The 14,503-nt window shown below is 52.9% G+C and overlaps 1 protein-coding gene and 1 pseudogene across 12 annotated transcripts in view; both read left to right on the top strand.

Moving 5' to 3' along the window:
- Positions 1-1,796: 1,796 nt before the first annotated feature.
- On the top strand, positions 1,797-2,568 carry LOC133056170 (small ribosomal subunit protein uS8-like; annotated as a pseudogene).
- A 7,170-nt stretch (positions 2,569-9,738) lies between these two features.
- The window catches only part of SLC16A5 (solute carrier family 16 member 5), a 20,042-nt gene continuing 15,277 nt past the window's right edge, over positions 9,739-14,503 (top strand). Inside the window, exons 1-3 of one of the 12 annotated variants that reach the window (XM_061144861.1) lie at positions 9,739-9,941; positions 11,039-11,114; positions 11,455-11,608. The gene's annotated coding sequence lies outside the window, so the exon portion shown is untranslated. Of the gene's footprint in view, positions 9,942-10,188; positions 10,287-10,390; positions 10,412-10,432; positions 11,004-11,038; positions 11,609-11,642; positions 12,165-12,218; positions 12,273-14,503 lie in introns of those variants that run through there. The other 11 variants (XM_061144860.1, XM_061144865.1, XM_061144863.1 and 8 more) reach the window with 11 other exon arrangements.

Genomic DNA, 14,503 nt, shown 5'->3' with positions numbered 1-14,503 from the left:
GGCCTAGGAAGGGCTGCTCACCTGGTTCCTTCTTCCTTTTCATCCTTTTCTCCCTCCTGAAGTCAGGTCCATGTGCCCACTGCATCCAGATAGATGCAAGGGACCTGTGTATTCCTCTCTGGTTTCCATCTCGACCTCCCGTCTAGCCTGAAGATACTTCGAGGCTGAGGGCCTCCAGCAGGTGTGTGAGGGGAGAGACACAGACCTCTCTAGCCTGTTTCCTGATCTGTAGGAAGGTATGGATTGAGAATCACTTGTATTTGCTGAAGATTATACAACTCCCAGGGCTTCTCAAACCAGACGGTTGGAAAACATGGTGCATTTCAGGTAGAGCCAAGACTAGGGTGAAGCCAGTGAGACCCTCACCAGGGGCTCAGCATTTACGTGCGTGCATGTGTGCTCAGTTGCTCAGTTGCCCGACTCTGTGTGACCCCATGGACTGTAGCCCGCCAGGCTTCTCTGTCTATGGGATTTTCCTGGCAAGAGTATTGGAGTGCGTTACCATTTCCTTTTCCAGGGGATCTTCCCAACCCAAGGATCGAACCCATGTCTCCTGAATTAGCAGGTGGATTCTTTACCACTGAGCCACCTGGGAATCCTTCAGGATTTAAGGGGAGGAGCCAAAAAACTCAGGAAACAAGATAAATAATATTTAAGGCAATATTTCACCAAATCAAAATTAATGCAAAAATCCATGATGGATAAGAATATCCAAATTGTAAATAAAGACTCATCTTTGGGGAATTCTAAGACTCATTCTTTGGCAGTCTAGTGGTTAGGACTCTGCTCTTTCACTGCCAAAGGCATGGGTCAGTCCCTGATAAGGGAACTAGGATCCTGCAAGCTGGGCAGCATGGCCTAGAAGAAGGAAAAAAGGACACATTTTTAAGGACCTGACCCATTGCTTGTACTACCTGCCATGTACCCCTTGCACTAGTCCCAGCCCTGATTCCAACAAAATTTTACTCATGAAACCATTGACCACTCCACTCGTACTTTTTTTTTTAAAGGCTGCTCTGTGTGGTATATGGGAACTTAGTTCCCTGATTAGGGATCGAACTCATTGCTGCATTGGGAACTCGGAGTCTTAACCACTGGACCACCAGGGAAGTCTCCATTGGCCATACATTATTGGTCTGATTTTCTAAAAATAATACCTTTAAATTATTATTAGATTATTATGTATGTATTTTAAGAATTATTTTTGTATTTATGTTTTTGGCTGCACTGGGGCTTTGTCGCTGCACACAGGCTTTCTCTAGTTGCAGCAAGCAGGGGCTACTCTCTAGCTTTCGTGCTTTTCGGCTTCTCATTGAGACGGCTTCTCTTGGTGCTCAGCGGAGGCTCACAGGCTTAGCTGTCCTGCGGCATGTGGGATCTTCCCGGTCCAGGGGTCGAACCTGTGTCCCCTGCGTTGGCAAGCAGATTCTTCACCACTGGATCACCAGGGAAGTTCTTATTATTTATCTTGTTTACTGAGTTTTGCCGGTGTCCCTGTAAATTTTGAATTCCAGGCAAGTGCTTCTTCACTCATCTCACCCCAGACAGGGGTGTCACATGTCCAGAATTTAGTAGCTGAACCAGAGGGAGATGGCATTGATGCCAACTGTCCTGTGAGCTCAGAACAATCACGCCCAAGTGCCTACAATGCCCCCGTTGTCAGTAATGTGTATGTACACTGATGCTTCAGGTGAAAATCTGAATAAACAGGGACAGGCTTTAAGGGGCCTTGTGGCCACACCAGGGGCAGTGGGCGCTGGTGTTAATGGCAAGCTCTGGCTGATGCTGGGCTTCAGGGTCACTGGGGCACATGAGTGAAGGTGCCAGGTTGGATATCTGGGCTGAACATAGAACATGTGGAGGGGTCAGTATAAAGGTGGTGGTGGGAGCTAGAGTTGGGGAGTGAGGAGAGGAGAGGGTGAAAGTCAGAGCCTGTGGGACTCTGCCATTCAAAGGTCAAGTGCAGGCATTTCGCTGGTGGCCCGGTAGCTAAGATGCTGCACTTCTATGCAGGGTGCCTGGGTTGGATCCCTGGTCAGGAACGTAGATCCCACGTGCCGCAACTGAAGAACCTGCATGCTGCAACTAAGACCCGGCTCAGCCAAAATAAATGAATGAATAAATATTTTAAAAAGGAGCTCTTTCCACCATCTTTCTGTGCTGCCAGAATGGTGCTCATGAATGTCCTGACTGATGTGCTCAAGTGTATCAGCAATACCAAAAAGAGAGGCAAACGCCAGGTGCTTGTTAGGCCATGCTCCAAAGTCATCATCAGGTTTCTAATTTTGATGATGAAGCATGGTTACATTGGCGAATTTGACATCATTGATGATCATAGACTGGGAAAGTTATTGTGAACCTCACAGACAGGCTGAATGAGTGTGGAGTGATCAGCCCCAGATTTGATGTGCACCTCAAAAATCTAGAAGAATGGCAAAATAACCTGCTCCCATCTCGTCGGTTTGGTTTCATTGTCCTGACAACCTCAGCTGGCATCATGGACTGTGAAGAAGCAAGACAAAAATGTACAGGAGGAAAAAAAAAAAAATCCTTGGATTCTTTTTCTAGGGATGGACTGTATACAAATAAAATGCCTCAGAGGGAAAAAAGAAAGACAAAGCAGGGACTGCCCTGGTGGTCCAGTGGTTAAGACGCCACGCTTCCAACGCAGGGGGTGTGGGTTCGAACACTGGTCAGGAAACTACGATCCCATGTGGTATTCAATGCATCCAAACACACAGACAAACGGAAACAAAGGCCAAGAGCAAACATCACAGGTGGCCAGAGACACTAGAGGAAGCCCAGAAGAGAGTGATATTCCACAAACCAGAGAAAGAGATGATTTCAAAGAGGGAGGGACCAGAATGGTCTGATGCATCAGGCAGATCAGGACTAGACGTGCTCATTGGATGTGAGCTCATGGGGTGGGAATGGTGAGTGGGGCAGAAGTTTGCCTTAGAAAGAAGGGGGAGTGGAGGCGTCAGGCTATGGAGGGGTGGGGGCGGGAGCCCGAGGCGGTATCAAGAGAAGGAGGGTAGATTTTTGTTCTGGTTTCATTTTAGAAGAGGCTCGAGCTTGCTTGAATGCCAGTCTCACACAACAGCCTGCCTGCATGACGATCTGAAATTTCTCTGCCTAGATCTGTGCCCAGCAGAAATTTTAGATTTAGCAGGAAATGCTTAAAAAAAAAAAAGCCACAGTTTCCAAGGGAAGAAGAATAAGGGTCAAGGGCAGAGGGCACCCTAGGAACACGAGGGAAGACCCCTCAGAGGAGGTGGACCTGGGGATGAAACCCGAGGATAGGTGTCTCCATCAAGCCACAAATGCCCACTGGGCACCTGAGCTGGGTTGAATAGAATCTCCCCCAAGTTCATGTTCATGCAGAACCTCAGGATGTGACTTTATCTAGAAACAGGTTTTTGCAGATGTCATTACTTAAGAGAGGTTCATACTGTAGAGGGCCTCCCACATGGCGCAACGGTAAAGAATCCACCTGCCAATGCAAGAGACACGGGTTCGAGCCCTGGAAAAGGAAATGGCAACCCACTCCAGTACTCTTGCCTGGAGAATCCCATGGACAGAGGAGTCTGGCGGGCTACAGTCCATGGGGTTTCAAAGAGTCGGACACAACTGAGCGCACACACACAGACACTGGAGTAGGATGGACCCTAATCCAATGCCTAGTGTCCTCATAAGAAGAGAAAACAGACATGGAGACATTCAGATACAGAGAGAAGACGGATCAGAGATAGAGGGGTGCAGCTGCAAGCCAAGGATCGCCAGCAGCCACCAGAATTCAGGAGGGAGGTGTGGGTTGGACTCCCTCTCAGAGCCTTCAGAGTGAGCCTACCCTGCCAAGCATCTTGATCTCAGACCTCTGGCCTCCAGAATGGGGAGAGAATACAATTCTGTTGCCTTGGCCTTCTCCCCTGCCCTGAACCGCCCCCTCACCCCCTCGTTTGTGGTCCTTTAGTGACAGCCACAGGAAACCAACACAGCACCTACTGAGTGAGTGTTTTGCTCAGTGCTCTTCCAGGCGCTGGAGATACCAAAGTAGACAGCTCCCCCAGGTTCTCAGAAAGCGGAGCCTATCTGGGGCCACCAGGATGTTCTGGAGCGGGTGTCACTTGGCCTTCATCCTTGCAAGCTGTAGGGGTTATCCAGAGCGATGGGAAAGCAGGGAGATGTGAAAGCCAGGAGGTGGCTGGAGCCAAGGAAGGGATGGGACCAGTGGGCCACAGGGAACCGGGAAAACACACACTTGGTTCTGGCGTGCTCTGGCCACCCCAGAGGGAGGCAGGCCTTTAGGGAAATGGCATGATTTTTTCTTTGCTTTTTTTTTTTTTTGCTGTGCTGCCACATTACGTGCAGAATCTTTTTCGTTCCTTTGACTGTCCTGGGTCTTAGTTGCATCATGTAGGATCTAGTTCACTGACCAGGGATCAAACCTGGGCTGAATGCATTGGGAGCTTATTTTCTCAACTACTGGACCACCAGGGAAGTCCCCCCAGGTTTTTTTTTTTTTTAATCTATTTTGGCTGGGCTGGGTCTTGGCTGCTGTAGGGGCTTTTCTCTAATTGTGCTGTGCGGGGTCTGCTCTCTAGATGTGATGGGAGGGCTCCTCATTGCGGTGGCTTCTTTTGTTACAGAAAGCACAGGCCCCATGGACGTGGGATCTTCCTGCCCAGGAATCAAACCTGTGGCTCCTGAATTGGCAGGTGGATTCTTTACCACAGAACCACCAGGGAAGCTTTCCCTTCCCATCCAGTTTTTTTTTTTATTTTAATATTTATTTATTTAGTTTTGGCTGCAGCAGGCTTCCTTGACCCACACACAGCATGTGGGATCTTAGATCCCTGACCAGGAATTGAAATCACATCCCCTGCATTGCAAGGCAGATTCTTCACCACTGGACCACCAGGGAAGTCCCCACCCAGTTTGTTTTTAACTGGACATTTTTTTTTTTTTAAACTGGACAGTTTTGAGCATATCAGGGCAGCCCGGGCGGGGAGAACCATGGGCTCCTGGGCCAGGCTGAGTGGGGCCAAGAGGAAGGGTGTTGGGTGTGAAATGAGGGCTCGAGGGGTGATATCTGAGGGCAGAAATGCACGTTGGGTAGGAATGGGCGAGGAGGCGAATCCCCAGGGCCAGCTGTCAGGCACGTGGGCTGGAGTACTGGGAAACGAGTGTGCAGAACAGAGCCTGCCAGGGTGCTGGCAGAGTGTCCGTGAACTCAAAGCCAGCACGGCCTTCCAGTGCAGCCCTGAAAAGTGAGACGCGTTTTTTGGGTTTTTTTTTTGGCTGCACTGCAGGGCATATGGGATCTTAGTTCCCTGACCAAGGCTCAAACCCAGGCCCGCTGCGTTGGAAGCAGGGAGTCTCAACCACCGGACAGCCAAGGAAGTCCCCAAAGTGGAGAGGGTTTTGCAAGATGATCCTGCCATTCCAGGCAGAGAGGCTGAGGAGAGAGAGCTGCCAAGGCTCAGCGTCTGAGCTGTGTGGGCCTGAAGGGGCCCCAGCTTCAGGGGGAGATAAGACATCTGAGCAAGATCTCAAAGGGAAGAGGCAGTAGAATGAAGCTCAGCTGGATATGAAGACGAAAGCCAAGGGGAAGGAAGGAGGCCCCGGATGGGACGGAGTCAGAGAACAGAGGAAGGGCCTGGTCTGAAGAGGAAGCTGCTGTGGGCAGTGTGGGGACAGGTTCAGTTCCGGTGACAGTGAGAAAATCTCGAGAAGGGCTTGGAGCTCCAGAGACGGGGGTGGCGTGGAGGAGAGACTCTGGGTAAGAAAGGCAAAAGGAGGACTTCCCCGGTGGTGCAGGGGTTAAGACTCTGGGTCCCCATTGCAGTGGGCACAAGTTCAATCCCTGGTCAGGGAAGTTCCACCTGCCTTGCAGCACAGTCAAAAAAAAAAAAGAGAGAGAGAGAAAGGAGAAAGCTGGAGAAGAGAGGACTCAGAGTGAGGGGGCTGGAGTGGAGGGGAGGCCAGAGTACTAGGTACCCCAACATTAGGTCTACAGCTATGGCTAGTCCTGGGAGAGACTTGGCCCCTCAGATTTAAGTTTAGGAGGATCTTTGGGGGAAATTGGAGAAGGAAATGGCAGCCCACTCCAGTATTCTTGCCTGGAAAATCCCATGGACAGAGGAGCCTAGTAGGCTACAGTCCATGGGGTCGCAAAGAGTCGGACACGACTGAGCGACTAAACTTGGGGGAAATAGCAAGTTGGGTAGCATGGCCCAGGCCTCTGGGGCCAGCTACAAGTTAGTAGAGGCCCTGGCAGAGGAGGGCAAGCAGGCAGAGGAGGGTGACAGGCAGAAGGCAGGAAAGGGACAGGGCTGGTGGAGTAGGGGAGGGGCCTGCGCACAGGAAGGTGCCCCCGGGACCCAGTGGCAGCAGCGGCCAGAAGAGCCTGGATGGGCTGTCCCCACTAACCCAGCAGAGGGCACTCTGTCCATGCCAAGGACACCACAGGGTCACAGGCACAGGCCAAGACCCGGGGAGAGGGGCAGAGGGACCAGGATCCCATCCTGGAGCTTCCCAGTAATTAAAATATTTTTAGGGACTTCCCTGGTGGTCCAGTGGTTAAGACTCCCAATGTAGGGGGCATGGGTTTGATCCCTGGTTGGAGAACTAAGATCCCCCATGCCACATAGTGTGGCCTTAAGTATATATACATATTTTTTAAAAGGATAAAAAATATGTATCTATACTAAAGGATCCCAAGATCCTGGAATGAGCGACTGACTTGGGGCAGGCAATACTCCACTCCTTCATTAAGCCAACGAGGTGGTATCTGAACAGTACTTAGAACCTCCTCCATACATGGTGACCCTTACGGTTACAGTTATTATTATTCTATGCTACACCCTGTGTTAAGTGCTGGGGCAATGTTTGATCAACTGGGCAAGAAAGTTCCCTAAGGCTCAAGGAACTCAGTGTGGGAGACACACACACTCAGCAGGATTAGGGCCTCAACACGGGAGGTCTGGGAGGCCTTCCTGGAAGAAGGGGCTTCTAAGCTGACATGTGCAGATCAACCAAGGGCTGACCATGTTTTTTGTTCTTTGAAAAAACAGATCATCAGGACAGAGTGTTTCAGGGAATGAAAACAACTGTGCAGATGCAAGGATCTCAGGCAGGGTTGGCAGATCAGCAGTAGAACTTGGTGGTTGTTATTCTTAGTGATGTGTGGCAATTGTGTTATTCAATACTAATTGTTTAATCGCTAAGTTGTGTCCGCCTCTTTGCGAACCCAAAGACTGTAGCCCGCCAGGCTTTTCTGTCCATAGGATTCTCCATGCAGGAATACTGGAGTGGGTTGCCAGTTCCTTCTCCAGGGGATCTTCCCAGACCCAGGGATCCAACCCACGTATCTTGCACTAGCAGGTGGATTCTTTACCACTGAGCCACCAGGGAATCCAACTACTGACTACTTAGAATTAATTCCTAAAGGTTTATGACTTTGAGCAGATGCCTCAGTTTGCTTCTCTGAGTCCCTGGTCGCCCGCTCCTCATTTTACAGCTGTGATATGCTCTAAGAAAACAGGGCCTGATGACCAGGCTGCACCCTCAGACCAACCCTTGGGGCACAGTCACAGAGGAAGGCTTCGGGGATGACCTGTGAGAGTCTGCAGCCACAGGGACTATGCCCCAATCTGGTGGGAGCTTTATTCTGAAGAAGTACCCAGTGTCTGGGATGGTGGAGGGGGTTTGCTCGCAGCCCTCTGAGTCTCATCTTGTTGAGCAGAGGTCGAAGATTAGAGTGGGGCTCCCCAGAGGACAGTGGGGTCCTGGGAAACCTCATTTGACTTTTCCAGAGAGGGTAAGAGCCTCCAGGAAGCCCCTGGGCATTGAGTCCCTGGGGAGGGCCAGAGTACCCGCAAATGGGGTGGAGGGCTACACCCAGCCTGTTCTGAGTACCCAGGGCAGGTGTAGTCAAGTTCCAGGTTTCGGGTGAGATTCCTGGGACAGGGTGCCAAGTGAGAGTCCTTGACTTTGTGCAGAAAACAAGCCACAGTAAAGTGGAAGCGAGCCTATTTAGAGAAATAACACATTCCATAGACTGAAAGAGGTCCCTCTCAGAAGGTGAGAGTGGCTCTGGTGTATGGGTTGTTCATTTTTATAGGTTGGTAATTTCTAACAAGTAGGAGGATTATTCCAACTATTTTGGGGTAGAGGTGGGGATTTCCAGGAATTGGGCCGCCACCTACTGTTTTGGTTGGCCTTGGAACTCTCTTGACACCTGTGTCGTTTAGTGTATGCTAATGTGTTACAATGAGCACATAATGAGGCTCAAAGTCTATGAGAAGTTGGATCTTCCCCTATCTCCGTCCTGCTTGGTTCTAAGTACTTTTTTTGTATTCTCAACAGCTGCGTCACTTGTGTGTGTGTGTATGTGTGTATGTGATACTTGGAATGATTGTACTCTGCCCCCTCCCCTCCTGTCTCACTGCCACCCAGTACTGGGCCAAGCTGAGATAAGGGGTATCCAGATGGTGTAGACCCTGGAGTGTGATCCTCTTTTGTCCCCTACACAGGACCTCTCAAATCCTGAGACCATCCCTTTGGGACCATGGGATAAACCTTAATCCCCTCCTCCCAAGGTTTGTATCCAGGGAACCTCAGGCTAAGATGAATATACCCCAAGTAAGAGGCAATCCCAGCCCTGTGACTATTGCCAAGAAAATGAACCACAGGCACAGATGTCTAAGGTATGACTCACAACTCGATACAGTATCTCATACCTCATTCACGCAGAAGTTAAGCTATCCCAGTGGGTGGGAAGTGGTATCTCATTGAAGGCTTGGTTTGCATTTCCCCTGATAAATAATAATGTTGAGTATTTTTTCAATGGGCTTGTTGGCCATTCGCATATCTTCTTTGGAGAAATACATATTCATATATTTCACCCATTTTTAATGAAATTATTTGTCTTTTTACTGTTTGTAAAAAGTATTTGTAAAAATTATTTGTCTTTTTACGGTTGAGTTGTGAGAGTTCTTTATATATTCTCAATGCAGGTCCCTTATCAAATATATGATTTGCAAATATTTTCTCCCACTCTGAGAGTTATCTCTTCACTTTCCTGATGATGTCCTTTAGTGCACAAAGGTTTTAGTTTTTGGGCTGCACCATGCAGCATGCAAGGATCTTAGTTCCTTGACCAGGGATCAAACCCATGGGTCCTGCAGTGGAAGCACAGAGTCTTAGACCGTCAGGGAAGTCCAATTTTTGGCCATCCAATTTATGTGTTGTTTTTTTTTTCCCTTTGTCACTTGTGCTTTTGGGGTAGTGTCGAAGAACCCATTGCCTGATCCAAGGTCATGAAGAGTTACTGCTATGCTTTCTTCTAAGAATTTTTACAGTTCTAGTGTTGTGTTTTTTCTCTTTAAACGGTATGAGGTAGCAGTCCAACCACATTCTTTTACATGCAGCTATCCAGCACTGTTTGCTGAAGACTATTCTTCCCATCCTTTACTGTCTCAGCACTCTGACAGAAAATTTACTAACTGTAAATGTAAGGGCTTATTCTCAATTCTATTTCACTGATCTATATGTCTACCCAGTAGTAAGTACCACACCATCTTGATTCCTGTAACTTTGCACTAACTATACATTTTAAACAATACATATCAAGGCTTGGCTAGGTGGGAGAGGAGCGCGTGCGGAGGTGGGGGCCCTCTTACCCGCTCCCAGGGCTGAGGGGTCCACCCGCTTCTCTGCTCCCCGACAGCTGCCTGCCCGGCCTCCCCTGGATGTGGCCTTCAAAGCTCTAGGTTTTCACTGGAAGGAAGCGAAAGCCTCGCAAGAAGGAACCCTGCATCCTGGCCGCCCACGCGACTGCGGCCGGGAGGTGCCGTCTCTTACCCCAGGCTTTCTGCCTTCCACTCCCGGGGCCCCGGAATCAGAGCAGGAAAATCAACAAGCTGGATAGTGAGCAGGTGGGTTACGCCAATTACTTGTTAATTACATACCAATGCGCCCCTAGGCGCCGGGAGCTGGGCCGGGGCTGCTGGAGTGGTCCGCACCACTCGGAGGAGGGGGCGAGCTAGCGAGCAGCGGTGTCTGCCCGCCACCGCCTCCCCGCTCCCCCCCGGCCTGGCCCCGAGGCCTCCCGCCCGGCTCCCGGAGACGCGGAGGTGGTCCCGCCCACCCGCGCCCTGCGCCCGCCTTTCGGTCCCCGCTGCCGCCAGGCGTCCTGCCGCCTCTTCCGCGGGCGGGCCGGGCCGCAGGAAGCCGCGCTCGGCGGGAGTGGAGCCGCCCCTCCGCCGGGCCCGTGCGAGCCGGTGAGCTGGCTCCCCCGGCCCCCCCCACGGCCCCCGAGGTGTCTTCCCGCGCCGGGGTCCCCGTGGGCGCCGTCGCGGACCCGCCTCGCCGGGGGCCTCCGGGGCCCTTTCCCAGCCTGTTGGGGGTGAGGATCCAGAAAAGTTCCTTGTCCGGGTCCCGTGGGCCGCTCCAGCCTGGGATGGCTGGGGACCCCCGTGGCCTGGTGGGTGAGGGGACAGGCACCACCCAAGGCCTGGGCTGAAACCTCCACGGGGGACGCTGCCTGGACGTCCCAGAAGCCCCACCCAGAGGCGATCCGCCGTGAGGGGGAGGGTGGGAAGCAAGCCCTGTGGAAACTGATCCGGACGGCAGGGAATGTGCCAGGGTGGCAAGAGGTCATGAGGTTCCCGCTGCCTCGCCCATCCCCCTTCTGGGCCGTGGTCAGCCAGGGCCCCTGTCTGGGTGGTGGGGGCACCTTTGGAGGCAGAGAAGGGAGGAGGGTGACCGGCTCCAGCTGGCCCACCTCTGGAACCGCCTTCTTCCTTCCCCGGGCTCCTGCCAGGTCCAGGAATCTGAGGGCTTGTCCACCCCAAGCTCAGGCTGGCTCGCGCTCCCCTGTCCGGCAGGAACCTCGCTCCTGCCTGTCCTCTGCCCTGGGCTTCAGGCTGGGCATCCTGCCTGGTGTGGAGCCTGGGGAGGGAGGGGGTCTCCAGGGTCTGGCCATCCTTCCGCTGTTGGTAAAGCTGATAGTTCCTTGTTTTCCTCTCACCAGCTCTTCCGCCAGGAGAAGAGAGCAGAGGTCCAGGGGGAGGCCCTTGCACACCAGGACCCTAATCCCAGACCTCTGCGTGAGAGCATCACTGCCCTTTTTTGCCTGCAAGCTCGGGGCGGGGGGCGGGGATGGATTCTGAGGGCCTGGCCAGTCTCCTGGCATAAGATGGGAAGCCCTAAAAAACAGACTGGGCACTGTGTGTCATGGGAGAAGGACAGGAGATGTCATCTGAACTTCCGTCCACACAGCCAGCTTTGGGTCACCTGGGCATGAAGACGGTCGTTCTCTCTGGGCAGCAGGTCCCGTGGCAAGCTGCTCACCTCCAGTCCCGGGAAGTGAGAGTGAAGCAGCTCCAGCCCCGTCTCCCTCCTTGCCCCAACCATTCGCCAGGCGGTGATCATGACTCCTGGTTCCAGGTACAAAGGGAAGACGGCTTCTCTGCCGGGGCAGAGGCGGAACCAGAGCCCACACTGCTGCTCTGTTCCGCTTGAGTCTTCTGGAATGGACCTGCCTGCCCGGAAACCAGCTCACCCTTGTTCCTGGGCTTGCCTGCCCCCCCGGGGAACACAGGTGAGTCACACTGATATTACCTTTTGTGCTCAGGTGGAGGCCAGGTGGGCGGCTGTGAACAGGTCCCTCCCTGCTCATAGTGTGGAAGAGGGAGGAGAAGTACGGGTGACAGCGATAAACACGGAAGGATCCACTCCAGTTTGGTGTGAAAACTACTATTAAGGAGAGGAGTACAGGAAAGGGCCTAGAGTTGGGGGTCAGCATAGCTTCGTGGAGATGCCGCTGGGGCTGACTCTTGAAGGACCGACTGGACTTCTCTCCGGCTGAGGATTTTGGAATCTCGGCAACCAAGTTCCCGAGGAGGGACCAGCTGGCTCGGGGAGGGGGTGCTGGAGGACCAACAGGAGAGAAAAGCTATGCGTGTGACCTGGGAGTTGCATGGGGGCTGTATGGGAGGGCACAGCCTCCTTGGAGAAGGCCGAAGTCTGCAAGCCAGCTCCTAGAGGGGGGCCAGGGTAAAGAGAGAACAAAGGTGCTTGGGGTTTCCTGGGCTCTGATTGTCCCCGGAGGCCTGGAGGGAGGAGAAACCAGCTCCACTGAAAGGTTCCGAGGGAAGGTAGGTGCAGGGTGAAGGTCAGAAGTCTGGACAGAGTTCACTGGAGGGGTGCTCAGAGGAGTAACTGCTGATAAGGGCACCAGAAGCCTCTGCATGGAGGGGCAGGAGGCAAGGGCGAAGGAGAGGGGACCAGAGCCGGGCAGGGGGGTTGGGGGCCCCCACGTGTCTCCTCTCCCGTCTTACTTCTCCCTGCCACCTCTGGTCAGAGACAGCCTGCTGCTCGGAAGGGGCCTGGGGGTGCCGGGGGTGGGGCACTGTGGTGAGGGACCAGCCGGAGGGAAGGCTGATGGCCCTTCTGGGAGGAGGGTGAAAAGTGGCAAGTCCAGGAGGACGGAGGGGTCCGGGTGTGTGGAGGAGGGGTGAGCACTGGAGCAGGGTGGGGAGACTTGACATTCACAGGCGGGATCAGGTGGCATCCGTGGCCTTTCTACTTGCTGAGGGAAGAGAAATCCTGGTAGGGGTGAGAGCCAGTTTGCTGGAAGAGGATCTGAGGTTTGCCCCCAAGCTTGGGGCCGAGCCGGAGAATCGGGGCTGGGGGATCTCTAGGGCCAGTGGCACGTGCAGGAGCCAGGCGGGCAGGAGGTGTTCCCAGCCCACACACAGGACTCAAGGTCACACACACGCACACTCACACTCACTCACTCACACACTCACTCTCCCAGGCTAGGATGAACGAGCTACTCACCATGGCAGGGCCCCTGGGGGTCCTCTGGGGAGGGAATAGGCCTATGCCAGAGAAAGGTTAGGGGTTGGAGCCCAGGAAGGAGGCAGTTAGGCTGGATCCAGCTTGGGTGCTGTGTTGAAGCTCCAAGGCCTGCGGGGAAGGTGTGGGGTGCTGGGCTGGGCAGGAAGAGGGGTTTCGTATTTCTGATAGTTTCCTGAGTTTCCATGGATCTTCAGGGCCTGGGGCAGAAAGGAGGCAGGCTGTGGGAACAGGAGCTCCCGGGACTGCTCCTACTGCCTGGCGTGGGTGAGGTCGGGGCCCCTGCAGGCCTGGGAGCAGGGGGAGAGTCAGGATGGAGGGGACTGGAAAAGGGCTTTGCATTTGGGGAGGAGGCTGGGCGTCGAGGCCTGGATAAGGCAGCTTCCGTGATGGGGGCAGTGACCCTGGTGGTGGCGAGGAACCAAGGTAGGACTGAGCCAAAGATGTGAGGGGGTGTGTGTCTGTCTGCATAGCATGTGACCCTGTTTGATTGTGTGTGTCTGTTTGTCTGTGTAGCATGTGTCTGTCTGTCTCTGGGCTTGCCTGACTATCTCTCTAGGTGTGCTTCTGCATATGTCTATGCCTGAGCATGTGTATCTCTGTGTATGTCTATGCCCTCCTGAACAAACGTGTGACTGACTGTGTGTGTCCATGTGTCTCTGGATTTTTCTGTGTGTAAGTGTGGGTCTGCATGTAACTCTGTGCCTGGGTGATTCCGTGTGTTTCTCTCTGCCTGTCTATGTGGTGTGTGTCTGTCTATGTGTCTGCCTGTGTATCTACATCAGTGCATGTCTGTGTGTGTAACTGTGCCCATCTGTGTGAATGGGTATCTTTCTACGCATTCCTGTGTGACTGTGTATGCACCGGTGTTACATATGTTTGTGTTCTTTGTATGTCTGTGCTTGTGCACCTTTCTGTACATTCATGTGTGACTGTGTATGTTCTCTGTGTTGTGTGTTATGTTTTATGTGTGTTACGTGTGGTGTGTATTATGTGTGTTGTGCCTGTGGTGTGTGGTGTGTGTATCTGTGCTGTGTGTGTTGTGTGTGTGGTATGTGGTGTGTGTATGGGATGTGTCGTGTGTGTTGCATGGGATGTGCTGTGTATATGTGTGCTGTGTGCATGTGGTATGTGTTGTGTGGTATGTGTGTGCTGTGTGTATATGTGCCTTGTGTGTGGTATGTGGTGTGTTTGTGTGTTTTGTGGGGTGCTCAGAGAAGCCCTGGCAGGGACAGGCCTCTCCTCTGTGTGACTGTGGGGGCATGTGTTATGTGGTATGTGGTATGTGCTGTGTTGTGTGGTGTGTGTTTGTGTGGTGTATGTGTGCATGTGTGGTGTGTTTATGTGTGCTCTGTGTGTGGTATGTGTGGTGTGTGTATGTGTGGTATGTGGTGTGTGTTGCGTGATATGTATGCTGTGTGTGGTATGTGTGGTATGTGTGTGTGTGGTGTGTGTATCTGTGTTGTGTGTGGGGTGCGTGTGTTGTGTGGTGTGCTCAGAGAAGCCCACACGGGGACAGGCCTCTCTTCTGTGTGACCGTGGGGCGTATAGTGTATGTTGTGTGTGTGTGTGTGTGGTGTGTGTGTGTGTGTTGTGTGGTGTGCTCAGAGGAGCCCCTGCGGGGACAGGCCTCTTC

This window comes from Dama dama, chromosome 5 (assembly GCF_033118175.1).
Source record: "Dama dama isolate Ldn47 chromosome 5, ASM3311817v1, whole genome shotgun sequence".
NCBI classification, from domain to species: Eukaryota; Metazoa; Chordata; class Mammalia; order Artiodactyla; family Cervidae; genus Dama; species Dama dama.
This window is presented reverse-complemented; position numbering and strand designations above follow the sequence as displayed.